Source organism: Giraffa tippelskirchi, chromosome 6 (genome assembly GCF_054371585.1).
Source record: "Giraffa tippelskirchi isolate mGirTip1 chromosome 6, T2T-mGirTip1v1.2.pri, whole genome shotgun sequence".
In the NCBI taxonomy this organism is placed as follows: Eukaryota; Metazoa; Chordata; class Mammalia; order Artiodactyla; family Giraffidae; genus Giraffa; species Giraffa tippelskirchi.
The window spans coordinates 10,976,214-10,997,698 of record NC_137280.1 but is presented as its reverse complement, the minus strand read 5'-3'; the positions used below and the strand labels follow the sequence as shown (position 1 = coordinate 10,997,698).

At 39.9% G+C, this 21,485-nt stretch overlaps 1 protein-coding gene across 8 annotated transcripts in view; it reads left to right on the top strand.

Annotated features, from left to right (window-relative positions):
• The window catches only part of VIRMA (vir like m6A methyltransferase associated), a 149,950-nt gene that overhangs the window by 63,577 nt on the left and 64,888 nt on the right, over window positions 1–21,485 (top strand). The gene's annotated exons all lie outside the window — the stretch shown is intronic.

Sequence of the window (21,485 nt, the reverse complement as noted above, 5' to 3'; positions counted from 1 at the left end):
ACATTACTCACTTTCAGACTTTTTTTCTCCAATGCCTTCCAAATCCATGAGATATTTTAGGAGAAAACTTACAAATGGTAATGGCATATTCAGAACCCTTTTTTTTTTTAAAGGGGACATTCCCGAAAAATGTTTTACCAAGTCATGGGTAAAATCTCTTCACTTTGTGAAATAGGGATGCGGGTGGAGCAAGGAGAGTTATAAACAGGGAACTTTATGGGAATACTGGAAGGTCTGGGTGTCATTTTCCTGTAAAGCTCTTGTGAATGTAGAGTCTAAAATTGACCCTGCGACAGTGCCCTTAACAGTTTGCCATTCCCAAAGATAATTATTTAATGTTGTTTCATTTCTTTGTAACCACAGTGTCATAAATGAGTACAAGAGATTAAACATGGCAAATATTGGTAGACAATTCATGAAATTATGACACTATAATCTCATATCGCTAAAAAAAATTTATAACACGACATTAAATCTTCTGGTTGCAAAATCACTTCTGGCTCTGTGATTGTTGAGTTGGTGACTAAGTAGAAAGCAGTTGCAGCCACCAGAGACAGAGCCAAGTCTGAAGATGACAGACTTTTGCAACGACATGGTCTTTTCCCAGATATGTTTCATTGTTCCATGACTGTTGATAAGTGTTACTTAAAAAGAGGTTTCTTCAGTCATAGAAGCTTGTGAATCAGTTGACTAGATAAAGTTCATCAGCCTCTATGCTGAAGCATTTCTCAAAGCCTTTGCTGTGCTAAAGCACAATGGAAACCTCTGCAGAGGGGGTTACAGTATATATTATTTGCCAACTTTGATCTGAGGACTTTTTCTTCGAAGAACATCCCATAGGACTAATATAGCATAACTGAGTGTGGGCTTTAGACCACAAAAATGAGGTGGATTTCATAATGAGACTTTAAGATTAGTTTACGTAGTAGACTTTTGTCAGTTACCTTCCCAGCAACATTCTCATCCTCTGTGTTCAGTCACTCAGTCACGTCCGATCCTTTGCCACTGCATGGACTGCAGCACACCAGGCCTCCCTGTTCATCACCAGAGTTTACTCAGACTCATGTCCGTCGAGTTGGTGATGCCATCCAACCATCTCATCCTCTGTCATCTCCTTCTCTTCCTGCCCTCAATCTTTCCCAGCATCAGGGTCTTCTCCAATGACTCAGTTCTTAGCATCAGGTGGCCAAAGTATTGGAGTTTCAGCTTCAGCCTCAGTCCTTCCATTGAATATTCAGAGTTGATTTCCTTATGGATTGACTGGTTTGATCTCCTTGCAGTCCAAGGGACTCTCAAGAGTCATCCCCAACACCACAGTTCAAAAGCATCAATTCTTTGGCACTCAGCCTTCTTTATGGTCCAACTTTCACATCTGTACATGACCACTGGAAAAACCATGGTTTTGACTAGACAGACCTTTGTCAGCAAAGGGATGTCTCTGCTTTTCAATACACTGTCTAGGTTTGTCATAGCTTTTCTTCCAAGGAACAAAGGTCTTTTGATTTCATGGCTGCAGTCACCTTCTAAAGTGATTTTGGAGCCCCTAAAAATGAAGTCTGTCATTGTTTCTATTGTTTCCCCATCTATTTCCCATGAAGTGATGGGACTGGATGCCATGATCTTTGTTTTTTGAATGTGGAGTTTTAAGCCGTGTTTTTCACTCTCCTCTTTCACCTTCATCAAGAGGCTCTTTAGTTCCTCTTTGGTGTCTGCCATTAGAGTGGTGTCATCTGCATATCTGAGATTATTGATATTTCTCCTGATGATCTTGATTCTAGCTTATGCTTCATCCAGCCCAGCATTTTGCATGACGTACCCTGCACGTAACTCTAAGTTAAATAAGCAGGGTGACAATATACACCCTCGACCTACTCATTTCCTAATTTGGAACCAGTCCATTGTTCCACATCTGGTTTTAACTGTTGCTTCTTAAACTGCATACAGGTTCCTCAGGAAGCAGGTAAGGCGGTCTGGTACTCCTATCTCTTTTAGAATTTTCCACAGTTTGCAGTGATCCACACAGTCAAAGGCTTTAGCATAGTCAATGAAGAAGAAGTAAATGCTTTTCTGGAATTCTCTTGCTTTTTCGATGATCCAATGGATGTTGGCAATTTGATCTCTGCTTTCTGTGTCTTTTCTAAACCCAGCTTGTACATCTGGAAGTTCTCAGTTCATGTACTGCTGATGCCTAGCTTGAAGGACATTAAGCATGACCTTGCTAGCATGTGAGATGAACATAAATGATGGTAGTTTGAACATTCTTTGGCATTGCCCTTCTTTGAGATTGGAATGAAAACTGACCTTTTCCAATCCTGTGGCCACTGTTGAGTTTTCCAAATCTGCTGGCATATTGAGTACAGCACTTTAACAGCATCATCTTTTAGGATTTTAAATAGCTCAGCTGGAATTCCATCACCTTCACTAGCTTTGTTTGTAGTGATGCTTCTTAAGGCCTCCTTGACTCCAGGATCTCTGGCTTTAGGTGAGTGACCATACCAGATGGTTATCCAGGTCATTAAGACTTTTTTTGTACAGTTCTATGTATTCTTGCCACCTCTTCTTAATATCTTCTGCTCCTTAGGTCCATACTGTTTCTGTCCTTTATTGTGACTATCTTTGCACAAAATGTTCCCTGGGTATCTCTAATTTTCTTGAAGAGACCTCTAGTTTTTCCAATTCTATTGTTTTCCTCTATTTCTTTGCACTGTTCACTTAGGAAGGCTTTCTTATCTCACCTTACTATTCTCTGGAACTCTGCATTCAGATGGGTATATCTTTCCTTTTCTCCTTGGCCTTTTGATTCTCTTCTTTTTTCAGCTATTTGTAAGGCCTCGTCAAGACAACCATTTTGCCTTTTTGCATTTCTTTCTCTTGGGGATGGTTTTGATCACTACCTCTTGTACAGTGCTATGAACCTCTGTCCATAGTTCTTCAGGCACTCTGTCTATCAGATCTACTCCCTTGAATCTATTTGTTACTTCTACTGTGTAATCATGAGGGATTTGATTTTGGTCTTACTTGAATGGCCTAGCGGTTTTCCCTACTTCTTTCAATTTAAGTCTGAATTTTGCAATAAGGAGCTCACAATCTGAGCCAGTCAACTCCTGGTGTTGTTTTTGCTGACTGTATAGAGCTTCTCCATCTTTGGCTGCAAAGAATATAATTAATCTGATTTTGGTATTTTGGACATCACCGCCTGGTGATGTCCACCTGTAGAGTTGTCTCTTGTGTTGTTGGAAAAGGGTGCTTGCTATGACTAGTGCATTCTCTTGTCAAAACTCTGTTAACCGTTGCCTGCCTTATTTTGTACTCCAAGGCCAAACTTGCCTATTACTCCACATAAGAGGGAATTGCACAAATATAATAACAGAGGTAAAAACAGAGGTATCTATTTTTTTCTTGCAGACATCCTCAGGGAATAGCCATGAGTGGGTGGGGGAGTGCGGAAAACTACTGATCTGGAATCCTAGCATCTTACAGCTAGAAATCTTGAAAACTGTAGTGGGTCAGGAGGTGATATTGTGGTAATACAAGTTTCTAATATTTCATGAGGGTTTAGATAAGGAAAGTTGATTATTGTAGCCCTATCCCTGCCTGGGGAATATGGTGTGCTGGCTGACAGACAAGAATGTTATCGTATCTGTTAAGATGTTTCAGTTGCAAAATAACAGAAAACCCAACTCAGAAGGACTTAAACAAAAAGGATAGTGTAGTGTCTTATAAAACAAGAAGTCTGGAAGAATAGCAGTATCAAGGCTCATTAATTCAGGGATTTAACCATGTCATTAAAGAGCCCAGGCTGTCTTTCTGCTCCGCTCCTTTCAGAGTGTTGGGTCGTCCTCTCATGGTTGCAAGATGGTTACTGGAACTCCAGCAGCTCCCGGCATCACTCCACAGAAACAACTGGAGTTAGAAAAGAAACTCTTTCATCCCTGGGTCTCTCTCTCTTTTTAAAAATTGTGGCAAAATATATAACATAAAATTCACCATCTTAACCACCTTTAAGTATAAGTTCAGTTGCATTACATACACTCACATTTTGTGCAGTCATCATTACCATTCATCTCCAGAATTCTTTTCATCTTGCAAAACTGAAACTCTGTACCCATTAAATAGTAACTCCTCTTTCCCTCCTCCCCCCACTTCTTGGCAACCACCATTCTACTTTGTGTCTCTTGTGAATTTTACTATTCTAGGTACCTCATATGGGCTTCCCAGGTGACGCTAGTGGTAACGAACCCACCTCCCAATGCAGGAGACGTAAGAGACTTGGGTTCAATCCTTCGGTCAGGAAGATCCCCTGGAGGAGCATGTGGAAACCCACTCCAGTATCTTTCCCTGGAGAATTCCATGGACAGAGGAGCCTGGTGGGCTACAGTCCATAGAGTTGCAAAGAGTTGGATATGACTGAAGTGACTTAGCACTTAGCATGCACAGGTACCTCATATAAGTGGAATCATATACTACATGTACTTTTGTAAAGGGCTTTGTATAATGTTCTTGAGATTCATCCACATTGTAGCATGTGTCAGAACTTCCTTCTTTTTTAAGGCTCAGTAGTATTCTACTGTATATATATATTTGTTTATTCATTCATCTGTTAATGAACATTTGTTACTTCCATGTTTTGCCTATTGCAAATAATGCTACTGTGAACATGAGTGTACAAATATATATTTAAGTCCTAACTTTCAATCTTTTTGGAAGCAGAATTGCTAAATCACACAGTAATTCTATATTTAACTATTATTCTGTTTGCCATAGCCTCTGCACCATTTTCATTCCTACAGTGTATAATGGTTCCAGTTTTTCTACATCCTTACAACACTTGTTCTTTCTTCTTTTTTACACTAGCCATCCTAATGAGGGTAAGATGATAGATATCTCATTGTGATTTCAATTTGCATTTCCCTGATAATAAGTGATATTGGGCATCTTTTCAAATGCTTGTTGGCCATATTGTCTTTGGAGAAATGTCTGTTCAAGTCCTTTGCCCATTTATAAATATATTTTAAAAATTGAGGTATAGTTGCTGTGCAGTATTATATAAGATTCAGGGAGGACTTCCCTGGTGGTCCAGTGGTTAAGAATCTGCCTTCCTATCCAGGACACATGGGTTTGGTCCCTGGTCGGGGAACTAAGATCCCACATGCTTCAGGGAAACTAAACCCTTAGGCCACAACTACTGAGCCCACCTGCCACAACCAGAGAAGCTGGCTGACTACAATGAAGAGCCCACTCACTGTAACAAAGACCCAGCATATTCCCCCACATTAAAAAAAAAAGTTCAGGTATGCAACTAAGTGATTCCTAATTCTTACAGGTTATACTCCATATTATAGCTATTGTAAAATATTGCCTATATTCCCTGGACTGTATAATATGTCCTTGTAGCTTATTTATTTTGTATTTAGTACTTTGTACTTCTTTATCCCCTATCCCAACATTGCCCTTCCCCTCTTCCCACTGGTAACTGGGAGTTTATTCTCTTATGTATGTGAGTCTCTTTTGTGTTGTTTTTATATTCACTAGTTTGTTTTATTTTTTAGATTCCACATATAAGTAATGTCATACAGTATCTGTCTTTGTTTCACTAAGCATAATATCCTCCAAGGGCATCTGTGCTTTTGCAAATGGCAAATTTCATTATTTTTTATGGTTGAGTAGTATTCCATTGTGTGTATGTGTGTGTGTATCTCACATCCTCATTATCTATTAATCTGTTAACGGACATGTAAGTTGCTTCCATACGTTGGCTATTGTAATGCTGCTATGAACATTGGGGTGCGTGCATCTTTTTGAATTAGTATTTTCACTACGGCCATACCACCCTGAACGCACCCGATCTCGTTTGAATTAGTATTTTCATTTTTTTTCATATATATATCCAGGAGTGGAATTGCTGGATCATATGCTAGTTCTATTTTTAGTTTCTTAAGGCACCTCCATGCTGTCTTCCATAGTGACTGTACCAATTGACATTCCCACCAATCTTGTATAAGGTTCCTTTTTCTCCACATTCTCACCAGCATTCGTTACTTGTGGTCTTTTTGTTTTTTAAAGTTATTTTATTTTAAAGGATAGTTTTATTAAGTAACGCTCTTTCTCCTTCGGCCTTGTCATGCAGCATGCTGGATCTTAGTTCCTCAACAAGGGCTGGAACCTGTGTCTCCTGCACTGGAAGTGCAGAGTCTTAACCACTGGGCCACCCTTGTGGTCTTTTTGATAATAGTTATTCTGACAAGGGTGAGGTGGTATCTCATTGTGGTTTTGATTTGCATTTCTCTGATAATTAATGATGATGAGCATCTTTTCAAGTGCCTTTTGCCCATTTTAAAATTGTGGTTTTGGGGGTTGTTAAGTAGTATGTAGCTCCTTTTGTATTCTGAACATTAACCCTATTGGATATAATGATACACAGAAATTTTAAATTTTGATATAGTCCAGTTATCTATTATCTATTTTTGTTCTTTTTTTACTTCTGCTTTGGTGTTTGTTTGTTTTTTTTCCAAGAGTCCCCAGCACAATAGCGGTGGGAGGGCCCACTGCTTTGGTGTTTTATCCAAGAAATCATTGCCAAATTTAACATCATAAAGCTTTTCCTCCATATTTTCTTCTAAAAGTTTTATAATTTTAGCTAAGAAATCTTTTGGAACCTCACTTGGTCAACTTCTGAGCATGTCTCAGAGTTGATGCTTTTGAACTGTGGTGCTGGAGAAGACTCTTGAGAGTCCCTTGGACTGCAAGGAGATCCAACCGGTCAATCCTAAAGGAAATCAACCCTGAATATTCAATGGAAGGACTGATGCTGAAGCTGAAGCTCCAACACTTTGGCCACCTGACAGGAAGAACTGACTTATTAGAAAAGACCCCGATGCTGGGAAAGATTGACGGCAGGAGGAGAAGGGGACGACAGAGGATGAGATAGTCGGGTGGCAACTGACTTGATGGACAGGAGTTTGAGCAAGCTCCGGGAGCTGGTGATGGACAGGGAAGCCTGGCGTGCTGCGGTCCACGGGGTTGCAAAGCGTCGAACACGACGGAGCGACTGAGCTAAACTCAGCCGGTCTCATTGGCCTGAGTGGAACCATATGCTTCCCCCTCACGCAGTCACTAGCATGAAGGCTGTGGCAGCCGCAAAAGGAAATTAGGCCAAACAAGATTCATTCTCTTAGGCTAGGACTAATGCCAGCTTTCCTAAAATTCATGGTTTCAGGGGAATGAGGCGTGTGTATCCTAAACAAATCAGGATTCTCAGCACAAGAAGAAGCAACCATGGGAACTCCTTGGCAGTCCAGTGGCTAGGAAATTCTGTGCTTCCACTGCATGGGGCACAAGTTCGATTCCTGTTGGGGGAACTAAGATCCCACAAGTCACACGGCTCAGTAAAAAAAAAGAAGAAGGAACAATCATCTATTTCTACTAGTTGTCATGTCCCTTACTAGATATATCCCGACTGAGGAAAAGGGCATGTGGAGGTAACTCATTCACATGGGGCACTGGAGTTTTCTGAGTTCATTCGTCACCCCCCACAATTGTGATCCCAGTGAGTTAACATGTATGTTCCGGTTTTGCAATAAAATTAAAAACTCAAGATTTACTTATCAGTTTACCTGTGGGTGTGATTTTTTCCATTGTTATTTATTTACTTACTTTTGGCCATGCTGGGTCTTTGTTGCAGTTCACGGGCTTCTCACCGCTGTGGGGCTTCTCTTCTTGTGGAGCCTCGACTGTAGGCGCTTGGGCTTCAGTCGCTGCAGCTCACAGGGTCTAGAGTGCGGGCTCAGTAGTTGTGGCACACTGGCTTAGCTGCGCCTCAGGATGTGGGATCTGGGGTCCCTGACCAGGGATCGAACCCACGTGTGAGTGTGATTTAGACAGCTCTATGCTGATCACTCCTGAGGAAAACAGTTAACAAGAGTTGCTAATCCTATGAGGTCAAAGCTCAGTTCCTGACTGCAGGTCCAGGATCTAGACCATGATCATGCTAAGATCCTGCGCCTCACCAGGACTCTGGCCTCAAACACTCAGCCACACCTGTTTATATTCTTCTGTATTCATGGCTAATATTCTGGCACAGACTCAGAGTACATGGTCTCATCTGGGAATATCAAATGATGGAAAGATTATTCCATAAGTTAGTAAGAATAAAAATATAAAGCAATACACAAAATCTCTTGCCACCCCCAGAAGTGGGTAGGTAGAAGAAAGAAATGAATAGTTACTGAATACATAATATTTGTTAAGCATCCATCTGGGATTTTAGTAATTCACCGAGAATGGTTGACTAGAATACAATAATAATTTTACAAAATTTTATGTGTATTTTAACACAATAAAAAAAGAAAAAAGAAAACAAAATGATATTCATAGTCAAGTATAACCCTTGGTATATTGCTTTCTAGTCTTTATATGCATGAATTATTAAAATTTTATTTCATTTTATATAGTTTGCAATCATAACACTTCTGCATTTTTCCAAACAAATAATAAAATTTTCCCATGTAATTCTAAGTTATTCACGAATATCATTTTGATGACTGTAAAATATTTTTTCTACAATTATAGCATTGTTTACAATGACTATTTTATTAAATATTTACATTATTTCCAATTTCTTGTGATTATAAACGATGCAATACATGTTTTGTAAATAAAGGTGTTTCACTATTTTGTGATTACTTCCTTAAGTTTCCAAAATGAAAAGATTTGGATCAAAGGGCATGAATATATCAAGAATATGTATGTGGATCCAGTATTATCAATACTAACATATCAATATTCATTTAAATGTAGAATCCTTCCATTAGATTTTAAAGCATATTGGTACCATATGGCAAAAATAAAAATGCTATGGTATTGAATAAAAATCTTTTAAATTTTAAATAAAAATCTAAATATCATTTTGTAGAACAAATCTGATGCCTGGTACAAATAAGAGTATCTTTACCTTTCAACATGTTTTTCTCAATTCTTTCTTACAATAACCTTATAAAAGCAACTAGAAAAGTTTTGCTGTTTCAAATCTTAGAAGTGAGGAAACTGTGGTTTAGTTGCTCAGTCCTGTCCTACTCTTTGTGATCCAATGGACTATAGCCTGCCAGGCTTCTCTGTCCATGAAGTTTTCCAGGCAAGAATACTGGAGTGGGTTGCAATTTCCTTCCCCACCCAGAGATTGAACCCAGGTCTCCTGAACTGCAAGCAGATTCTTTACCTACTGAGCCACAGGGGTAAACCTAAGGAAATCCAAAACATCACATTGTAAATCAACCATACTCCAATAAAAATTGATTAAAAAGAAACAAACCTAAGGAAATCCTAAAACCACTCAGCAATAGTGGAATTAAAATGGGATAAGACACCAAGCTTGACCAGCCAGTGGCAAGTTCCTGGGGCCCTTGATCTGGTAGTGACACAACAATTGGAGTGTATAATAAAGAACAGAAACAACTGTTATCATCCAGCGCTTGACATTTAGATGACTGCATAATGGTAACTGTGTCTTAAAAGTTTGCAGGTTTGCAACTAAGAGATTATCATCACTTCTCTGCCAGAAGGTGGCAGTAGATATTGTAACAGGGCCTTGAAGTCCAGCATGTAAAACTTTTGCCCGATACATACATTTTCAACATGACTTTTTAAATGTAAGTAATAACAATAATAAACCTTATTAAAACAGTTCATTTTGCACCCTCTTTATTTCTATCATTAGTACTGTCCAGAATTTTAGTGTCAAATAATCAGTAAACGCTGAATTCCATGCATTTATGCTAGTCCTTAAACACCATTATTTTTACAAATTTTTATAACTTCTTTCTTTATAATGTCTCTTCTCATTTGTTTCCTTTCCATATCCACTGCCAGCAATCTACATCTAGACTTTTAACCCCCTCATGAGGGGGTTAATTTTCTTAATGACCTTTTTGTTTCTAATCTTTTATTTCAAACCATTGTAAACACCCCAGGAAGAGTAATCTTCCTGACACATCTTTTATATAATTTCATCATCTTTTCAAAAAAGGTCAGTACTCAACCTCAACTCCTCAGTTCACTCCCAGTTTATAAAACAAATTCCAATATGGAATTCATGGCAATCTTCCATTGGACCTCAACCCACCTCCCATCTTTAGCTCCTACATTCAAACTCAACTATTCACTAATTACACTGGTCTTTCTGCCTTGACTCAAATTGTTAAACACACCAAGAACTCTCTCACCTCCCCTGTGGCCATTTTAATCTTATCTATTCTTTAGAAACTACCTAGCTCAAATTCCATTTTCGTAAAGATTTAATTGACCATCGCAGTTTTCATTTATTCAACACCTATTCAATAAATATATAGAGAAGGTACTAATTGTGGTCAGGTACTATAAGGCAAGGAAATACAACCATGAAGACTGTGTAGTTCCTTCCTTCAAGGGGTTCAGTTCAGTTCAGTCACTCAGTTGTGTCCAACTCTTTGCGACCCCATGAATCGCAGCACACCAGGCCTCCCTGTCCATCACCAACTCCCGGAGTTTACCCAAACCCATGTCCATCGAGTTGGTGATGCCATCCAACCATCTCATCCTCTGTCATCCTCTTCTCCTCCTGTTCCCAATCCTTCCTAGCATTAGGGTCTTTTCTAATGAGTCAACTCTTTGCATGAGGTGGCCAAAGTATTGGAGTTTCAGTTTCAACATCAGTCCTTCCAATGAACACCCAGGATTGATCTCCTTTAGGATGGACTGGTTGGATCTCCTTGCAGTCCAAGGGACTCTCAAGAGTCTTCTCCAACACCACAGTTCAAAAGCATCAATTTCTTCGGCGCTCAGCTTTCTTCCCCGTCCAACTCTCACATCCATACATGACCACTGGAAAAACCATAGCTTTGACTAGACGGACTTTTGTTGGCAAAGTAATGTCTCTGCTTTTAAATATGCTATCTAGGTTGGCCATAACCTTCCTTCCAAGGAGTAAGCGTCTTTTAATTTCATGGGTGCAATCACCATCAGCAGTGATTTTGGAGCCCCCCAAAATAAAGTCTGACACTGTTTCCACTGTTTCCCCATCTATTTCCCATGAAGTGATGGGACCAGATGCCATGATCTTAGTTTTCTGAACGTTGAGCTTTAAGCCAACTTTTTCAAGGGGTTAGCAGTTTCTGAAAGAAGTTTAATTACAATGCAGGAGTCAGTGAAGTAACAAAGTGTAGGATAAAAGCATTTAAGAGCCCCTGCCTGTGATGAGTGTGGGAGTCAGAGATTTCCCCAAGTTCTGAAAAGTGAGTAGAGAGTTAGCTGGCAAAGAAGGGACAAGGGCATTTCAAAGAGAGGAAAGGAACCTGATTAGAAGCACAAGAAAACACTTATAATCTGAAGACCAAAATCAAAACAGAACAAAACTACTTGAGCATTCTAAACACTAAAGTAGTTTTAAATGCTCACTCTCCAACTCTCTACGGAAGCTAGGAAATTAGTTGGCCAAATCTGTATTTTTCTATTTTAATTTATTAGGCTGCACTGTGTCTTACTTGCAGCATGTGAAATCTAGATCCCTGACCAAGGATCGAACGTGGGCCCCCCTGAATTACGAGCTTGGAGTCTTAGCCACTGGACCACGAGGGAAGTCCCCCAAATCTGTATTTTGAAAGATCCCTCGGGTGTCATTCTGGCGGGTGGATTGGATGAGAGCTCAGGCAGGAAGGCTGAACCGTATAATGGACAAAGGCAGAGGCGCTCAGGCCGGACAGTAAGGAGAGGAGGGGCCACGTGTGAATGTCATCATGGGGGTGAGAGGCTCAGGACTGACTGGGGGGCATCTGAAGGGCTACCGGGTCTCTGGATTAAGCAAGTGAATGAAGAGTGGTGGAACAAGTGGTTGGTGGTCTGAGAATCTCCATTTTATGACACGGGTGGGGGTGCTGAAGATCACTGAGACGGAGTAACTCTCCCAAGATCACACGGCAAATGAGTGTCGCGGCCCACGGCACAGCTAATTCTCTGCTGCTGCAGACCCATTTTCTGCCCTTCTCTGCCCTGCTCTGGCACCTGGCTGGCTGCTCACTTTATTACCTGGACCTTTCTGCCCTCTGGCTTCTAATTGGGTTTGGTCCAAGGGAGAAGCAGAGATCAGAGTGTGCGAGAAAAGAGAGACTGTGGAATGCATTTTCCCTAGCTCTCTCTTCAAGTGAGGGAAAGCTGAAGTTTTTTTTTCAGAGATTGGATTCCTCCAGATCAGTATTTCTCAAACTATCAGTGGTGAGTGATCTTTTAAAAAAATCACCACACACAATTGGTCAACAACTGAAAAAAAAAGAAGAATTACTAGAAAAGCGAAATTAATAAACCCCAAAGACATACAAAATATAATCCCCGGGTTTTATATTATTTGATTTGACAAATGTAACATTGGTCTGTTACATTGTTATGTATGTGTGTGCTAAGTCGCTGTAGTCAGATCCGACTCTTTTAGACTTTATGGGCTATAGCCCGCCAACCAGGCTCCTTTGTCTGTGGGGATCTCCAGGCAAGAACACTGGAGCGGTTGTCATACCCTCCTCCAGGGATCCAACATCTCCTGCATCGGCGGGCAGGTTTTTTCTAACCACTGGTGTCACCTGGGAAGCTTCTAAATGCTCACTCCCATTTTCTATTAATATACTTACCTCCTTGGATGGTAACAATATTAACAGTTTGTAGGCTGCTGGCCTCAAGTTTGTGACTACAGCCCAGAAAAGTCTCTTTCCCTTGCTTCCTTAGCTTTGGGGCTGTAATTGCACCTCAGGGCTGCTTGCCCATGAGTGTTTTACCCTTGACTCTGCTTATACCTGTGTAAATAGTTCTTTCATTAAAATTCTTTTTTCTTTTTTCGCTTTATGGAGCCAAAATGCATTCAATAAACTGGATATATTTAAAGTGTACACTTTATTGAATTTTTTGGCCCTTGTAATTACTTATTTTAACTTTTAATTCTGTACTGGAGTGTAGTTGATTAACAAGTGTGATAGTTTCAGGTGTACAGCAAAGTGATTCACTGATACATATACATGTATCTATTCTTTTTAAAATTCTTCTCCCATTTAGGTTGTTACATAATACTGAACAGAGCACCCTGTGCTATATACATTAGGTCCTTGTTTAAAAATAAAATGGATAACCATTGGACTGTAGCCCACCAGGCTCCTCTGTCCATGGGATTCTCCAGGCAAGAATATTGGAGTGAGTTGCCACGCCCTTCTCCAGGGGATCTTCCTGACCCAGGGATTGAACCCAGGTCTCCAGCATTGCAGGCAGATTCTCTACCATTTGAGCTACCTGCGAAACCCATTATTTTATTGTTATTATTTAAACTTTTTATTTTGTATTGGGGTACAGCCGATTAACAAACACTGTTGTGATAGTTTCAGGTGAACAGCGAAGGGACTTAGCCATACATATATATGTATCCATTCTCCCACAAACGTCCCTCCCATCCAGACTGCCACATAACATTGAGCAGAGTTCCATGTGCTATACAGTAGGTCCCTGTTGGTAAGCCATTTTAAATATAGCACTGTATATATGTCCATCCCAACTCCCTAACTATCCCTTCTCCCTACCCTTCCCTTCCCCCTACCCCTGGTAACCACAAGTTCCTTCTCTAAGTCTGTGAGTCTGTCTTGTAGGTTAATTCATTTGTATCATTTCTTTTTAGATTCCGCTTATAAGCAGTATCATACTGTCTGACTTACTTTACTCAGTATGACCATCTCTAGGTCCCTCCATGTTTCTGTACAATTGACTAATTTTTAACAATGTACGCTGTGCAACTATCACCACAATCCATATAATGATCATATTCATTACCTAAAGGTTTCAACCATTCTTTATATTTTCCGTTTATTACTAAACATCCATGAATTAATCTTTTGAATGTCCCATCTCTTTCCTGTCAAAAGCCTGAGCCTCAGATCTCAAGAAGTCATGTAATCTCTTTAAACCATACTCTACAGCTTTATAAAGTCATCTTTCTAATATTTGTTTTTTACTTCTACAACTCTATTAGGAATTCGTTGAAGATCATGATCATGTTTTATTTTGTTGCATATGTCCTACCAAATTCAGAAGAACACTTTTAAAGAAGTTATTTAGATTTAGAATTGTTTGATTCCAAGAAACAGAGACCCGCTTAAGCTATTTAAATTCAAGGGGATTACAGTAAGAAAAGTTAATCTCGAATAAGGGCGATGACACGGCTGGTCCTCCCTCAGTGACCCTGCTTCTGGACTCAAAGCAACTCTAGGATCTCAGCAGGGCTGATCAGCACTCACTCTAGTTTAGTCCTTTGTCATGAACTTGTTTCAGTGCCACTGCATGAGTTTGAGCCCTTCTGTCGACTACTAGCTGGGAGTTACACTCAAGTCTCTCATCTTTGGAGTCAGGCCACATAAGTCAGAAGTTGCTGCCAACTGATGACTCCCCACAACCCACCTCATGCCTGGTGACTATCCTTGGCCAAGTCAGCTGGAGCTGGGAGACCAGGTTACAGCCATTGCACAATCCGAGGCAGATTTAGATAGGGGTGGAATCTCTGATGTGGAAACATAAGTGGCTTCAGGGAGAGAAAGAGAGAGAAGGAGGTAGGGGAGAGGGGAGGGAGAGAGGAATCTAATTAACATTTGCCCGTCAATTAACATAAAGTTCTTATACAAAAGCAAGTTTCTAGCTAAGTCAATTCATTCAACCAGTCATCTTCAAATTCACCTCACATTGTACTTATGCCCTTGCTTAACCGCTAAAAGAAAGAGCAACCCATAAGGCTGATGTCCTTTTAATAAATGGACATTTAATAATAATGTCCAGAAATAATGAAAGATGTTAAGGTTCTAGTTCAGGATGACGACTTCCAGTAATAGGGTCCTGAACTCACCTCCTCCCACAAGCACATCAAATCTAGAGCTGCATATAGAACAAATTCCTCTGAAATAAACCTAAAGTTGTTAAGAGCAAGTTTGGATTAAACTGCAATGGCTGGTGAGTGAAGTGAAAGTTGCTCAGTCTTGTCCGACTCTTTGCAACCCTATGGACTATATAGTCCATGGAATTCTCCAGGCCAGAATGCTGGAGTGGGTAGCCTTTCCCTTCTCCAGGGGACCCAACCCAGGAATCCAACCAGAGTCTCCTGCATTGCAGGCAGATTCTTTACCAACTGAGCTATCAGGGAAGCCCTGATAAGTAGTTAAGTTCTAGAAAGTTAGAGAAGTTTCTTTTCTATATATATCTCACAGCTTCTAACACGCATGGTGAAGCTATAAGAGGATACTAGGGCATACAGGATTTCCCAAATTCTTTTTGATCACAGGAACCTTGTTCCATGGGGCTTCTTGAGGAAACATGCTTTGAGAAATTTTGGATTTGCTGAATACTGTAGAGCAATTACAAAAAAGGAAAAAAAAAGTGCCGTATGTAAGGCTTATGGTCTACACAATGCCAGCTCTGTGTAACTGAACCACAGAGTTTTGGCTATTTGCCTGTTTTCAGAATAGACAGGATCCCAGAATGTTATGCCTTCATGGAGTTGGAAAAGCATCGGAGGATAGCAGGGGTCATTGAATATTTCTGAACAACAGGCACTAGTGGGTGTGCTTATTTGGAGACAGTTTGTGTAGGTAGCAGTTTGCAATCTGTGCTTCTCAAATCTTTAGGTAATCACCAGAGCACATTTTGAGAAATGAGGTGGAAGTTTCAGAGCAAGTCCTCGGCAGTAGGGAATTATCATGATAAAAGTCTCATGGAGAAAGGGCAGCAGGTGTTACTTTTAATCAGGGTGCCCAGAGAGGGAGGAAAATGAAGGCCTTTTGTGTTTCCACTGGTGGACGGGTGTTGTGCAGTTGGCAATTTGCCAGAATCCAAACCAGTTTTTCTCCACGTCCTTGATCTCTGGAGAGGCTGAAAAGCTTTGACAGTTCACTCCACCTCTTCCCCTGCTCTGTGTACTGATATGCATGTCCAAAACCTTGGAAAAGAGCTCCTCTGTTACCAAACATGCCCTTGTGGGCTGCCTGGCTCTCTCCCACCATCTCTGCCTTTTTGTCACGTTGTCCCTGGCAGGCGTTCAGATTAGCATAAATTGCTTTTCACTTAGAGGCAATTCTTGTTTTCCTTCAGATGGCTCTTTTCACAGCAGGGTGGTGGAAATCAAAGAAGGAAAGAGGCTGTGGCGGGTCAAACAACAATAGCTGTTGTGGGCTGTTTACAGGTAGAAACCAGACAAGTTTCTAATCTGATAACCAAAAGAGAGAGAAATGAAAGAAAAAGAATAGTACAATCCAAGCATTTGACATATAAAACAGGCATAATACATAATTTTATGTGTGATTGAAATTAAAAAAATCAATTCATTCAATAAACATTTTTGAGTACTTAGGGTATTATCACTACCTTGGAAGAAGCTCATAGGCTAAAAGGAGGACACTAACCTATGAAGAAATAAGGGCTAAAGCTGGTTGGGCTCTAGAACTTAGTCTGTTGAATATACTCCAAAGTACGGATTAAAAAAATATCAAGTCTGCGGAGTGGGGAAGCTGTGTGGTGCAGGAAGTATGTATATACCACATTTTGTCTATCCATTTATTCAAGCCATATCATTGGCTTCTTTCCATCTTTTGGCCATTGTGAATAGTGATGCTGTGAACATACATGTATAATATAAATATCTGAGTACCTGTTTTCAGTTCTTTTGGTATATGCCTAGCAGTGGAATTGCTGGGTCATATGGTAATTCTTTTTTTTTTTTTTTTGAGGAACTGCCAAGTTGCTTTCTACAGTGACTGCACAGCTTACATTCCCAGTGAGCAAGGGTTCCAACTTCTCTACATCCTCACCAACTGATTTAAAACAAAAAAAACAAAAAAGTCCCTGGTGGTCCAATGGTTAAAACTCCTAGCTTCCAATGCAGTGGGTACAAGTGGGTTTGATCCCTGGTCAAGGAACTAAGATCCCATGTTCTGTGCAGCATGGCCAAATAAATGAATAAATAATCTCTAAAAAATTGTAGCCATCCTAATGGGTGTGAAGCATTTTACTGTGGTTTTGAGCTGCCTTTCTCTAATGATGAAGATGTTGAGCTTCTTTTCATGTATGTATTGGTCATTTGAACTTCTTTAGAAAAATGTCTATTCAAGTTCTCTGCTCAGTTTTTCATTGGGTGGTTTGTTTTTTTTGTTATTGAGTTGTACAACTTGTTATATATTCTGGAGAATAGGCCCTTATTAAACATATAATTTGCAAATATTTTCTCACATTTTATAAATTGTCTTTTACTCTCTCAACAGTGTCATTTTTGGTACAAAGGTTTTTAATTTTGAGTAAGTCCAATGCATTTTTTTTTTTTTTGCTCAAGTTTTTTGTGTCTTGAGAACTTATTGCCAAATCCCAGGTAATACAGATTTCCTATGTTTTCTTCTAAGACTTTAACAGTTTTAGTTTTTATATTTAGGTCCTTGGTCCATTATTAATTCATTTTTGTATACAGTATGATGTAAGGGTCCAAGTTTTTTCATGTTTAACTTTTTTCCATTTTTTTTCATATAGACATCCAGTTACCCCAGCACTGTTTATTGAGATTATTCTTTCCCCCACTGAAAGGCCTTGACCACCTTGTTGAAAATCAATTCACCATATATAAAGGTTTATTTCTGACTCTTTTCTTACATTTTACTGAAGTATAGGTGATTTACAATGTTGTGTTAATTTCTGCTATACAACAAAATGACTCAGTTATACATACATGTATTCTTTTTCACACTCGTTTCCATTATGGCTTGTCACAGGATATTGAATATAGTTTCCTGTGCCATACAGTAGGATCTTGTTGTTTGCCCTCACTATATATAAAAGTTTGGGGGTTCTCTGACAGTCCAGGGCTAGGATTCTGTGATCTCACTGCTGAGGAGGTTTGGGTGCTATCCGTGGTTGGGGAACTAAGATCCTGCAAGATGCACAGCATAGCCAAAAAAAAAAAGGTGCATTATTTTATTTAAAAAAAACATACAAGTTTGCCTCTGCTAAACCCCAAATTCCAATCCTTTCCTCCTCTACATCCCCCTTGGCAACCACAGCTCTTTTCTCTATATCAGAGAGTCTTTGTTTGTTGTTTGTTTTTTTTTTTGTAGATATATTGATTTGTGTCATATTTTAGAGTCCACATATAAGTGATATGGTATTTTTCTCTTTCTTACTTCACTTAGTGTGACAATTCTTAAGTCCATCCATATTTTTTGCAAATGGCATTATTTCATTCTTTTTTTATGGCTGAGTAACATTCGATAGTGGGCTTCCATGGTGACTCAGTGGTAAAGAACCTGCCTGCCAATGTAGGAGACACGGGTTCAATCCATGAATCGTTATGATCCCCTCAGTACTCTCGCCTGGGAAATCCCATGGACAGAGGAGCCTCGTGGGCTACAGTCCATGGGGTTGTAAAAACAGTCAGACCTGACTTAGAAACTAAACAATATTCCATCTGCTTGTTGGACACAGCATTGCTATGAGCATAGGGGTGCGTGTATGTTTTTGCATTGTATTAGTTTTGTCTGGGTCTTTGCCGAGAAGAGGGATTCCCAGATCATATGGCAACTTTATTTTTGAGGAACCTCCATCCTGTTTTCTACAGTGGCTGCACTAATTTACATTCCCACAAATAGTGTAATAGGATTCTCTTTTCTCCACACCCTCTCCAGCATGTGTTACTTATAGATTTTTTAATCACGGCCATTGTGACTGTTGTAAAGTGGTATGTCATTGTAGTTTTGATTTCTATTTCTTTAAAACAGTGCTGTTGAGCATCTTTTCATTTCTGACTCAATTCTATTCCATTGGTCTATATGTTTATCCTTATGCCATTACCACATTTATAATTACTCTAGTTTTGTAGTAAGTTTTGAAATAAGGAAGTGTGTATTCTCAAAATTGGCTCTTTTTTTTGAAGATTGTTTTGTCTATTTGGTACCCCTTGCAATTCCATATGAATTTGAGGAGCAGATTTTCCGTTTCAGGAGAAAAAAGCCTGTTAGACTTTGATAGGGATTGCACTGAATTTCTAGATTGCTTTGGGTAATGTCATCTTAACAATATTAAGTCTTCCAATCCATGAACATGGAATGTTTTTTCAGTTACTTAAGTCCTCTTTAATTTTTTCAACAATATTCTGTATCTTTCACTGTACAAGCTAGTCATCTCATTGGTAAAATTCATTTGTTAGGTATTTCATTCTTTTAGATGCTATTCTAACTGTACATAGGATTTTGAAAGCCATATTGAGGGGGTCATATTGAAAGTAGAGGAAAACATGTAAGCAAGGGCACAGAGATGTAAAACACCTCTGGATTAAGGGAGCCATATCTAGATGGGAATTGTTGAATCATCAAAGTGGGACAAGGTGAAAGAGTGAGCAAGGAGAACTGAATTTGGGATCCTTCACACTGTGAGAAGTGATGGATAGCCAATCAGGGATTCTGGGCTCTCCCAGAAGTCTGGCTAATACATCTCACTGTTTTGACTGCCTATACATCTTTCTGCCCTCTCAGTTGTAGCTGATGATCACACTGAGACAGTAACAATCATAAAAAAGGAACTCCCTCGTTTCCACATACTAAACTATTACTCCCATCAGTTGTGAACCCATGGACTCCTTTTTGCCCCTGGTTCCCAGGGAGCAGGTATTCTATTAATAGCAAAGGTCACCTTCTACTTGGCTACTAGATACCATCCAGGCAATATATTGTCCCCTCTCTCTTCATCATCACTGTTTCTCCACTGCTTCATTCCCAGCAGTCTACATGCTCTGTTATAGTCCATCCTAAAAATACTCTTTGATTCCATGTTCCCCTCCAACAATTGCCTCATTTCTTTGTCCTATGCAACAAAAGTTCGCGAAAGAGTTGTTTCTACAAGTTTTTTACACTCCTCAATTCGGATTCATCCTGAAAATTTTTATTTTTTTATTAGGAAATAAGTTCTATTTCTTAGCCATCAACTTCCTCTCCCTGGAGGCAAAAATAATGATCAGTTTCTTGCATAATTATTTCAGAGATATGCTATAAATTCAAATACACACATGGTATATTCATGCAACACAAAGATTGAAATATAAGGTAACAATGGACTTTAATTAATAACAGTGTATCAATACTGGCTCATCGGTTGTAATCAATGTACCATCCTGGGAATTCCCTGGTGGTCCAGTGTATCCAGTGTTTAGGACTCAGCACTTTCACTGCTGTGGTGTCCTGGTTAATAATAGGGGAATCCTTGATTACTGAAAAGGGGATATATAGAGATAGGAACTCTCCAGGCAAGAATACTGGAGTGGGTAGCCATTTCCTTCTGAAGGGGATCTTTCCAACCCAGGGATCGAAGCCAGGTCTCCCAAATTGCAGGTGGATTCTTTACAGTTTGAGCCACCAGGGAAGCCCATAGATAGGAACTCTGTACTGCCTACTCAATTTCCCATAAAAGTAAGGCTGTTCTAAAAAATAATTTATTATTATTAGGCCACATTGCTTGTGGGATTTTAGTTTTTCAACCAGGGATTGGATCCATACCCTCGTTGTGAAAGTGTGGAGTCCTAACCGCTGGATAGCTAGACAATTCTCCAGATATTATTTTATTTTTAAATCTACCTCACATTACTCTTAGGTCAAAAAGAGAATTAAAGATAAGAAAACCAGACTACGTAAAAAATACCAATAATAAAAGCATTATATGGTATTAATATATTCAGTTCAGTTTAGTCACTCAGTCATGTCCGACTCTTTGTGACCCCATGGACTGTGGCACACCAGGCCTCCCTGTCCATCACCAACTCATGGAGCTTACTCAAATTCATGTCCATCAAGTCGGTGATGCCATCCAACCATTTCAACATCTGTCACCCCCTTCTCCTCCTGCCTTCAATCTTTCCCAGCATCAGGGTCTTTTTCAATGAGTCAGCTCTTCGCATCAGGTGGCCAAAGTATTGGAGTTTCAGCTTCAGCATCAGTCCTTCCAATGAATATTTGGGACTGATTTCCTTTAGGATTGACTGGTTTGCAGTCCAAGTGACTCTCAAGAGTCTTCTCCAACACCACAGTTCAAAAGCATCAATTCTTCAGTGCTCAGCTTTCTTTGGTCCAACTCCCACATCCATACATGACTACTGGAAAAACCATAGTTTTGAGTAGACATCTTTGTCAGCAAAGTAATTAGTATATTAGTGAAAGTGAAAGTGAAGTTGCTCAGTCATGTCCGACTCTTTGCAAGTCCATGGACTCTAGCCTACCAGGCTCCTCAGTCCTTGGAATTTTCCAGGCAAGAATACTGGAGTGGGTAGCCATTTCCTTCTCTATGGGATCTTCCCGACCCAGGGATCGAACCCAGGTCTCCTGCATTGCAGGCAAACGCTTTACCGTCTGAGCCACTGCTGCTGCTGCTAAGTCACTTAAGTCGTGTCCGACTCTGTGCGACCCCATAGACGGCAGCCTACC